We start from the raw sequence: 11,049 nt of genomic DNA, 5'->3' as shown, positions 1-11,049 counted from the left end.
TAAATTGACAAAAATAATTTATTATATTATTAATTTATGATAAACAATTACATTAAATTTACAAAAATAATAAACTTTAATAATATAAACTTTACATTAAATTAACAATTACATTAATTATTATTGATTATATTATTAAAAATAATATACTTTAATAATATAATTAATAGTGTGATTAATTAAGTTGTTATTATTATTATTATTATTATTATAGAACGAAAATGACACAAATACCCTTGACCATTATCTTTGAAAAATGAAAAGTAAGAGGAAAAAAGGCATCTCCAATGGATGCCCTAATGCACCAAATTTTGGTGCAGAATGTGCAACATGAATAGTGTTGCAGAATGTTTGGTGCGACACTATTCATTACACCATTTTTTGCACCAAATTGTGTAAGGTCCGTCTTGTCCTTATTTTTCATCTTTCAAAGATATTAGTTAAGGGTATTTATGTCATTTTCATTCTATAATGATAATAATACCGATTAATTAATTAATTACACTATTAATTATATTATTAAAGTTTATTATTTTAATAATATTATCAATAATAATTAACGTAATTGTTAATTTAACGTAAAGTTTACGTTTAAAGTTTAATTTAATGTAAAGTTTATAATTTTTGTAAATTTAACGTAATTGTTTATCATAAATTAATAATATAATCAATTATTTTTGTCAATTTAACTTAATATATAAAACACGTGAATAATTTAGTAATTTATATGGTTATAAAATAAATAAATAATTTTTTTAAATAAATATATTGTTAAAAATCTAAAGAATGAATAAAATAATAAAGCACTGTTCATTTGGTGTAAGTTTTAGTGTAATGGTTGGAGAAAAATTTTGGTTTGGTGCAGCGCTAGAGATGGCCTTAGAGCCCATTTGACAGAAAATTTGAAAAGTCAAAAAAATTAAAAATTAAAAAAAATCACTTTTTAACATGTTTAAACAATTTTGTTAAAGATACTTTATTTGATTAAAAGAAAATTAATGAAACTCTTTTATAAAATGAAAAAGCAGAAGCAAAAACAAAATTCATTCCCGATGAACCCGTAAGGGTATATAGTCTTTATCATAAAAAATCGATTAGACTCTGGAGTTCATAAATAACACATTAGAACCACCCTCGCGTATAGGACAAGAGAAATGAAAGATGTGTTCTTTTCTTTGTTACTTATTCCTTACTTGAAAAGGCAACATGTTAATTGCTTGTTAAAATTTAAGGTTCTATCTTAAAATGTCAATATAGTAAAGAGAAGTAGTCCAAAATCTTATAAGTTAATCTATGTTTTCATTTTTATTCGATGTGAGATTTTATCCCTTAATATTATTTGACTAGCGCATCTCGACCTTTGATTGCTATAATTTGTAAATATTAGGCCAATGGTAGAAATGGCCTTGTCTAGCTCTGAACCTAATTTAAACCCCGTTTGATCCCTATTAAATTCAATTACATTACATTCCATTTTTGTCTCTCCTATTTTCAACCACACAATTTTTTATAAAATAATATTGCACGTAAATCGAAAAATTTTCCTTTTTTTTAATTACTCATTTTTTTTAAAAATACTATTCCCCCCATTTTCATTTTCAGGTAACGGGGTCAAACAGGGGCTTACTTTTTCGGGCGTGGAATCCAATTTTTTGACTAAATTTATGTGTCTTTTGATGGAAGTCCTACCTAATCAACATTTTAAGTCTACTGCGCCTTTAACCGCTTTCACATTTCAGAAATGTAGCAATCGCCCTTCTACCAATTCACAAAAAAGTGGGGTTAAAATTGGTAGTCTACCAAAAAGTGATAACAATTCCTATCTGTTGTGCAAAAGTGAAAAGTAAAATCGAAAAGAAGAACAAAAGATCGACACATAGAAATTTAAGAAGATCAGCAGTTTGCCTACGCTCCCTGTAGGGGGAAAAAATAAAAATAATAATAATAATAAAATAAATAAAAAATAAAAAACAAGTCACTAACTTCAAAATGGGGTTACAATAGGTCAATTATATAAAATCATAATCCCGAAACTACCCCTTAAAATACCATATCATATCACACCAGCTCTGCTCCGCCCGGCAACCCCATGAGTAATTTTGTCTACAAAACTTATATTCCAGTAGGAATAAGCCATTTTAACAAAATGCAGTGTTAACAACAGATGATTGGGACCAAAAATTGAGTTTTTTTTTTTTTTTTTTTAATATATATATTTTTTAAACAGATCTATAACAATGCCATGTGACATTTTGTCAAGAAAGTGGGCAAGTAATTCTTGCAATGGAGCATGGTTGATTCTAGCATATCATAATTTCACAACGCAACTGCACTGCTCATAGGAGAACATGGGTATACATAAAAGCATGCACAATTAGCTCGTCCAATAAAGCAGCCATGCCATATACATTTGTCAAGGACCAACCAGACCGGATTGACGGTGAGGTACGTCCCACCAATATTATCACACCAAAGTACAGGTGGTTGTGACATGGAAAGACCAAGTCTACCTGTCTAAAACTCGAACAGCCCGCCCCAGGCCATCGGTATAGGGACAGGAGATAGAGTCACTATTTTCTTCATGCAAAGCCCTTCTGTAAAACCAAAGCTACTCCGACTGGATTCATCATCTTTGAAACAAAAGAAATGCTGCAACGCCTACCTGCTTAATGGATTTGCAGTAAATATATATGTGCTTCTGCAATTTGTTTTGTTTCATTTAAATGGAATCAGTGACGACTGGTGACTTGCAAGTAAATCGGTGAGAGTAATCGTTCCACAATTGCCTGTGCCTAGACGATCAAACTGTTGAGAAATTTGTAAGATGTCTTTCTCTGAAACCTTGCTCTTCTCCTTCAGCTTGAATATACCATCAGAGCCGACCCTGAAAAATTCGAGGCCTTAGGCGATTATGTATCACGAGGCCCCATCCACTTGGCAAAGTGCAAACCAACACCTAAAACTCCCCCACCCAACCCCCTTTCACTCTACTTGTACTAAGTGGCGTGCTATATTAGTAAATATGGCATTGGCAAGAGCTCCTAAATCGTGAGAATCTATCTGACAAATTGAGAAAATTGAGTTGGCAAGGTTACCCACTTTTCTCTCCCCCTCTCTCTCTCTAACTTCTTCTTCTTTCTGTATCTCATACAAACATACAAAATACAAATGCACTCCTACATTGGCTGCAATAATCGGCAATTCCAGAAACAATGATCTTCTCCTGGCTGCAATAATGGTGCTAGCTCTGCCGCTACTTGTTAGTTGTTAGGGAGAGAATCAACAGAAAGCCAAAAACATTCCTGCGTTCTTCACCATTTACCATATTTTCTGTCATTGTTTGGAGACCATCCAAAATTTAAGGCCCTAGACCCAACTTAGGCCCTAGGCGTTTGCCTTGGTCGCTTGGCCTCAGGGCCGCCTCTGTATACCATATTCGGACTTGCTGCCATATGGCCACACAAAAGAAAATAATCATATAAAAAATTCATGGATGAATTGATATTAATATAAATTAATCTTACTTTATAAACTTTTAGGCTGCATCGCGTATTTATAGTCTCAAAATGTGAAGTCACACCCAAGTACTTTTCCAAGCTTCGAGTACAAGCATGTCACAAAATCAGTAAGCTAATATTAACATACTCGGGTGATCTGCATAAATTTGACATCAGGAAGAAGAAAATCTGAAACTAAAGCTTTTCTAGAAAGAAAATATACAGTAACTGAAAAATGACACGATGGACGAGATATGTTACTTAGGGGAGACACATAAAAAGTCATGCTCCAAGCGCTCATCATGTTCGAGTCTGACATGAGGGCAATAAAAGATTCTGATGTGAGGCAATTCCATCTACATGTAGAAAAATAGAACAAGAGAAGAAACTACTGATTGTTGATTGACTGTATTCAAACCGATCAAAAAAAACAATGACATTTTGAGTAAGGGCAATTTGATCGCTGTTGACGCCAAATATGGGTGTCGGTAATATTTTACGTGCATTTTCTAAGCTTAAAAATCCAGAAACTCTACTGTGGAAAGGATTATGATGCTCAAAAATACGAGGACCAGAGAGTATGTGCATGACTGATGTCAATGATGACAAACAAAAACCATCGTTGCTTAGCAAAAAAACGAAATATATGTTAGCATGCTTACTCAGTAAGCAGTATCCATTGAAGCATCAATTTTTAAAGTCGAAATTTTACTCCTCTTATACATTGAATGGGATTCTGAAGAAATATTAATTCTATGATTTTGCAGGTGATCTACAAAAGAATATCTGCATGTCATTGCCTGGGCAAGAGGATTGGAGAAGAAAACCCAAGTTCCCAATATTTCTCATTTCTCAGGGGGCTTCAACCACCTAAAACTGACAAGCATAGGTCCTCACTCAAAGGAATTATGTCTATCAATGAGAAATCATCCCAACATTTATTTATCAACAAAGAACAATGCCATAAGAAATATCTGCAAGTTCATTGGGTCCAACATCCATTAAATAACAAACTTTCCTATGTTTCAGTTGTGGACATCAGACATAAATAGAATACTGAGTAATGTCATGACTTCAACTCCACCTAATTGGCCATAAAGAGGACCGCAGTCATCAGCAACTGTAAGTGCAAGAAGTAATTCATTTATCTGGTTATCGTACTGGGCTTGCCTAGTACGGTTTACTTGGCTGGCGTAATTTGCAGGCTATTGCGTCAGTTCGAGGGTTTACCCAATGTGCACCTGAAGGGTAGCGACTGCGAGGTTCCCCTGTCATTAAAAAAAAAAATGTAATTCATTTATCAATGAAAGTAGATGTCAAAAATTAACTTTTATCTAATTCAATTGAGTTAATGATGTCTTGGTTTCACGAATAATTGTGATTAACTTTATTTGTATCTCACTCAAAGGAATTATGTCTATCAATGAGAAATCATCCCAACATTTATTTATCAACAAAGAACAATGCCATAAGAAATATCTGCAAGTTCATTGGGTCCAACATCCATTAAATAACAAACTTTCCTATGTTTCAGTTGTGGACATCAGACATAAATAGAATACTGAGTAATGTCATGACTTCAACTCCACCTAATTGGCCATAAAGAGGACCGCAGTCATCAGCAACTGTAAGTGCAAGAAGTAATTCATTTATCTGGTTATCGTACTGGGCTTGCCTAGTACGGTTTACTTGGCTGGCGTAATTTGCAGGCTATTGCGTCAGTTCGAGGGTTTACCCAATGTGCACCTGAAGGGTAGCGACTGCGAGGTTCCCCTGTCATTAAAAAAAAAAATGTAATTCATTTATCAATGAAAGTAGATGTCAAAAATTAACTTTTATCTAATTCAATTGAGTTAATGATGTCTTGGTTTCACGAATAATTGTGATTAACTTTATTTGTATGTCGAAATAAATATAAACAAGTTACAAATAAGATCAAGGAGTGTTAGACATCATGTTGTCAAACGACCTCCCGGGCGATGATGAAAACCAATTTTATCAGTCGACATGAATGACTGAACGATAATTCAACATCGAATAATGGATTAACCGACCAAACTTTGCTTTACCTATTGGATGGCTAATACTCTTTGTGGCTTGTTGTTTCTTTCCATTGGGACTTAACCCTAGTCGAGCCTACTTACCATATTTTGACTTTCCTTATGTTGGCCACTTAACTAATATATATATTGGTGGTTTTCTTTCTACTCCTCATCCCGTTTTGATAGAACCCGAGAGCAAAAGAGAACGGCTGCCTTCTTCTTCGTGATTTGTCTTCCCTACCAATTGCTTGAGCCTTTGTGACTCTTACCTGTGTGGTATCCATCCTAAGTGTGTGGTTGAATCAACAAGCAAAAGAGGAAATAGCAACCATAGGAGAGTTGGGCGTCGGCGGTTCGGTCATCTTTGGTTTTGGTGTTGAATTCGATGTTTAATCGTTAACTGAGCCCGGAAATCACTTTGAGCAGTTTAAGGAAGATCCTAACATCTAGTATCAGAGCTTAGGTAGCAAAAATTGGCTCAAAATCGGCTGAATTTCGGACTTGAACCTTAGAACCCGAATCTGAAAATTTCCAATTACTCACAAACCAAAGCTCGGTTGGACAAACAAAGGCCATACCCATCACCAGCAGGTCGAGGCACTCCCGGAGAGGCGGCGCGTGGGCGGCTGTCCGGCGACGCTGTCTTCAGGTAACTTGCTTGTTTCGATCTCCTGAACGTGCTGATATACTTTGTTTTGTGTTTCAGGTTGCACAGAAAAAGTTGGACGATTTTGCCCTTTAGTACGACGTCGACTGAAATTCAACAGCAAGCTCGTTTCTCTCCACTCTACAGACTCAGATAGGTCCGCTCTGGTAAATTGGCTTAATCCATTTAAATTTAGCAATAGCAAGATCATCGTGTGGGGTGATCGTTAGGTTTGGGAGTTGCCGTGAAGGGCTAACCATTGCTTGTGCTAGAACTAGGATTACTTGCGTTAATTGAGTGCTTGTTCTTTTGATTTAAAGTGCTTGGTATTTCTTGGTGGACGTAGCGTTTAGGTTCATTGTTACTTTTGCTAAGAATTAACAAGATATTACCTTATCACGCTTCCCAATACTACTTCGTGTGGTTTAATTAGTGTGTTAACCAATGACAACACATAATTTTGATTTGGGAATTTTTAACGGTAAAGGGGACTTCTCTATCTGGCAACAAAAGATGAGAGGCATACTAGTCCAACAAAAGGTGTCAAAAGCCATCGAAGGCAATTTTGCACCTAATATCTCAAAAGAACAAAAAGAAGAAGCCGATGAGCTTGCCTATACCTCAATAATATTACACTTGTCTAACGCTGTCTTAAAAAAAGTGGGAAAACTAAAAACCATCAAAGAACTTTGGAAAAGACTAGAAGACTTATACTTGCTTAAATCTACACCAAATGAACTCTACCTACTCGAACGATTCTTCAGCTTTAAAATGGATCCTTCAAAGGATCTCGACGACAATTTAGATGTATTTAATAAATTGGTGCAAGATATTGTCAATTGTGACGAAGCCGTATCTGAAACCTATAAGGCCATTATCTTGCTCAATTCAATCACGGACTCTTATAAAGAAGTTAAAAATGCCATTAAGTATGGTAGGGACACGTTAACACCTAAAATTGTCATAGATTCTCTTAGGAGTAAAGAGATAGAAATGAGGGCTGAAAAACAGGATAGGAGGAGTGGAGAGTTGCATATGATGCGGGGTAGAACATAATTTAGGCAAGCCAGTCATGATGGATACCAAAGTAGTGGTGAATCAAGTAGTAATAGTTGGAAAAAGAAGGGGAATGGTAGACCTAGATCAAAGTCTAGAACTAAGGGTAGAAAATGCTATGGCTGTGGAGGCACAGGGTATTTTATAAAAGACTGTCATAAAGAAAAAGGAAAACAGAAGGTTAAGAAAAGAGATGAGGTAAATGTGTTATCCTCTACCTCCGATACCGAAAACGGTGAAGTCTATGTGATCACTAGTCCAGTCGCATACACTACTGAATTAAATCTAACTACTAATTCTCACATGCATGAATGGATATTAGATTCTGGTGCGTCTTTTCATGTGACATCTGAAAAGAATTGGTTTGAAAACTTGCAAGAATCTAATGATGGGCAAGTAGTTCTGTGTGATAACTTTGCCTATACAATTGCTGGAATTGGAGATATAAAGATAAAATTTAACACAGGCTTTGTGTACATGTTAAAGGAAGTTAGATACATTCCGGAATTATCTAGGAATTTGATTTTAGTAGGAAGGCTTGAGAAAGACAACTTCCCCGGTAAAATTGAAAACGGTATGTTTAAAATGATGAAGGGTGCGTTAATCTCTATTAAGGGAATCAAGAAAAACGACATTTACATCACTACTGGGGAAGTGATTAGAGAATTGAACTCCTCTATTTCTTCCGCCAAAATCGATCACACACATACGTGGCATAATAGGCTTGCACACGTAAGCATTAAAGGACTTAAGCTACTTAATGAAAAAGGTATATTTGGTAATGACTGTGTGTCTGACCTATCGTTCTGTGATCACTGTGTGCTTGGAAAGCACCATAGAGTGTCGTTTTCCACCAGTACGCATAAGGCTAAAAGCATGCTTGAATATGTGCATTCTGATATGTGGGGTCCTGTTAGTAATCCCACATCGGGTGGGAATAGGTATTTCCTATCTATCATAGATGACTATACCAGGAAAGTGTGGGTCTATCTATGGAAAGACAAAACTGAAACCTTCCATAACTTTAACAATTGGAAGAAATAAATGGAAAACCAAACTAGTAAGAGGATCAAATTTTTAAGGACAGATAACGGCCTAGAATTCTGTAATGCTGAATTCGATAGGATGTGTAAAGAAAGTGGAATAACAAGGCACAAAATGGTTCCTTATACTCCCCAGCAAAACGGGGTAGCAGAAAGAATGAATAGGACCATACTAGACAAAGTGCTCTGCATGATGTTAAGTTCTGGGGTTCCTAAGTTATTTTGGGGTGAAGTCGTCGTCACTGCCTGTTATCTAATAAATTTGACTCCATCGACTACATTAAATGGTGATACTCCACATGAAAAATGGTCTGAAAAATTGGGTGACTATTCGATGCTTAAAGCGTTTGGCTGTGCTGCCTTTTCTCATCAAAGTGAGGGAAAGTTAGAACCTAGAGCCAGGAAGTATGTCTTTCTAGGATCTCCCGAAGAAGTTAAGGGCTATAGGCTATGGGATAGAAGCCAAAAAAGAGTTAAGATCATCGTGAGTAGGGATGTCACATTTAATGAGAATTGAGATGCCTTGTCTAAAGAACGAAACCGAACCTGTAAGTGAAACTGAATCAAGTGAAGAAAGAAATCGGTTTAAGGTGGAGTTAGGAAAATTTAACACATCAGTACCTAGTACTTCGAGTGAGGTGGAGATTCAGGTCCAAGAACCTGAAGAGGAAAATGAAGTAGTGATAGAAGAGCATACTGAGGAAGAAAATCCATTAGCTAACTATAACTTAGTTAGAGATAGAGAGAGAAGGCAAACGAGAGAACCTAGGAGGTTCGGGTATGAATCTGAATTGGATTTTGCATACGCTAGTTACGAAGAACTAGTTGATAGGGAGCCAGAAACTTTTGAAGAGGTTATGAATAGTGGTCAATCTAAGGAGTGGCTTAAAGCTATGAAAGAAGAGATGAGTTCTCTAGAAAAGAATCAAACTTGGGAGTTAGTACCGAGACCTAAGAATAAATCAATCGTTGATTGCAAGTGGGTCTTTAAGGTTAAGGAAGGTACTAGTAGTACAGAACCCTTAAGATTTAAGGCTAGGTTTGTAACAAAGGGTTACACACAGAAAGAAGGTGTTGATTATAACGAGATTTTCTCACCAATTGTCAAGTACACTACTATTAGGGTCATGCTCGCATTAGTTGCGCTCTTTGACTAGGAACTTGAACAACTCGATGTAAAAACCGCTTTTTTACATGGAGAGCTTGATGAACAAATTTTTATGAATCAACTAAAAGGTTTTAAAGACAAGTTAAAACTTGATTATGTGTGTGTTCTGAAAAGATCCCTATACGGTCTAAAGCAATCACCTAGACAGTGGTACAAGAGGTTTGATTCCTTTGTACTCACTATAGGATTTCAAAGAAGTAAATTCGATCACTGCCTGTACTTTCAACACAACGAGACTGATAACAATTATTTGTTCTTGTTGCTCTATGTGGACGACATGCTTTTAGTTGGATCATCTCCTAAGTGGATAAACAATATAAAAGCAGATTTTAGTGGAGAATTTGACATGAAAGACCTAGGAAAGGCTAAAAGGATTCTAGGCATGGAAATAGAACGAAATAGGTCAAATTCCATCGTATTCTTGCATCAGTCTCCATACATATCAAAGGTGTTGAAAAAGTTTAATATGAGTGACTGTAAACCCGTCACGTTGGCTCTTGCAAACCATTTTGTTCTATCTAAAGAACAAGCTCACTTCAATGAACGTGAAGTGGAATACATGAGTAAAATTCCATACTCAAATGTGATTGGTTCCATAATGTATTTGATGGTTTGTACTAAACCGGACTTAGGATTCGCTATTAGTACTCTCAGTAGGTACATGTCTAATCCAGGTCCTGAACATTGGGAAGCATTAAAGTGGCTTTTAAGATATTTGAAGGGTACAAGTGACGTAGGTCTAAAATTTAGTGCTAATAAAGAAGGCGTGAAATTAAAGGGTTTTGTAGATATTGACTATGTAGGAGATAGGGATGGTAGGAAATCAAATTCCTCTTACGTATTCACCTTATCAAATTCGTGTGTTAGTTGGAAATCACAGTTACAACACATAGTTGCACTATCCACTATAGAGTCAGAATATATTGCCACCACTGAAGCAATTAAAGAGGCTCTATGGCTTAGAGGTCTACTTCATGAACTGAGTGTCTTGAATGAGTATGTGGTTGTGTATTCTGATAGTCAGTCATCCATACATCTGTGTAAGAATTCTGTTTTTCACGAACGCACTAAACATATCGATGTTAGGTTACACTTCATTAGGGATATAATATCACAAGAAGTAGTAAGACTTGAAAAAATTCACACACAGTATAATCTTTCAGATATGGGCACGAAAGTGCTGCCAATGGTAAAGTTTAGAAGTTGCAAAGAGCTTCTAAACATTGGTACAGGTAAATGATTTCAATTTTATCGATTTTTCTGTTAGAGGTGTCACTAATGGAAAAATGTTTTTGTTTGCAGGTCCTTTGACACCAAAGTAGAGGTTGTTAGACATCATGTTGTCAAACGACCTCCCGGGCGATGATAAAAATCAATTTTATCAGTCGACATGAATGACTAAACAATAATTTAATATCGAATAATGGATGAACCGACCAAACGTTGCTTTACCTATTGGATGGCTAATACTCTTTGTGGCTTGTTGTTTCTTTCCATTGGGACTTAACCCTAGTCGAGCCTACTTACCATATTTTGACTTACCTTATGTTGGCCATTTAACTAATATATATATTGGTGGTTTTCTTTCTACTCCTCA

At 35.8% G+C, this 11,049-nt stretch overlaps 1 pseudogene; it reads right to left on the bottom strand.

Annotated features, from left to right (window-relative positions):
* Positions 1-2,579: 2,579 nt before the first annotated feature.
* Positions 2,580-11,049, bottom strand: part of LOC111370197 — a 29,870-nt pseudogene continuing 21,400 nt past the window's right edge.

The sequence above is a fragment of the Olea europaea genome, chromosome 21 (genome assembly GCF_002742605.1).
Source record: "Olea europaea var. sylvestris chromosome 21, O_europaea_v1, whole genome shotgun sequence".
Lineage (NCBI taxonomy): Eukaryota > Viridiplantae > Streptophyta > Magnoliopsida > Lamiales > Oleaceae > Olea > Olea europaea.
This window is presented reverse-complemented; position numbering and strand designations above follow the sequence as displayed.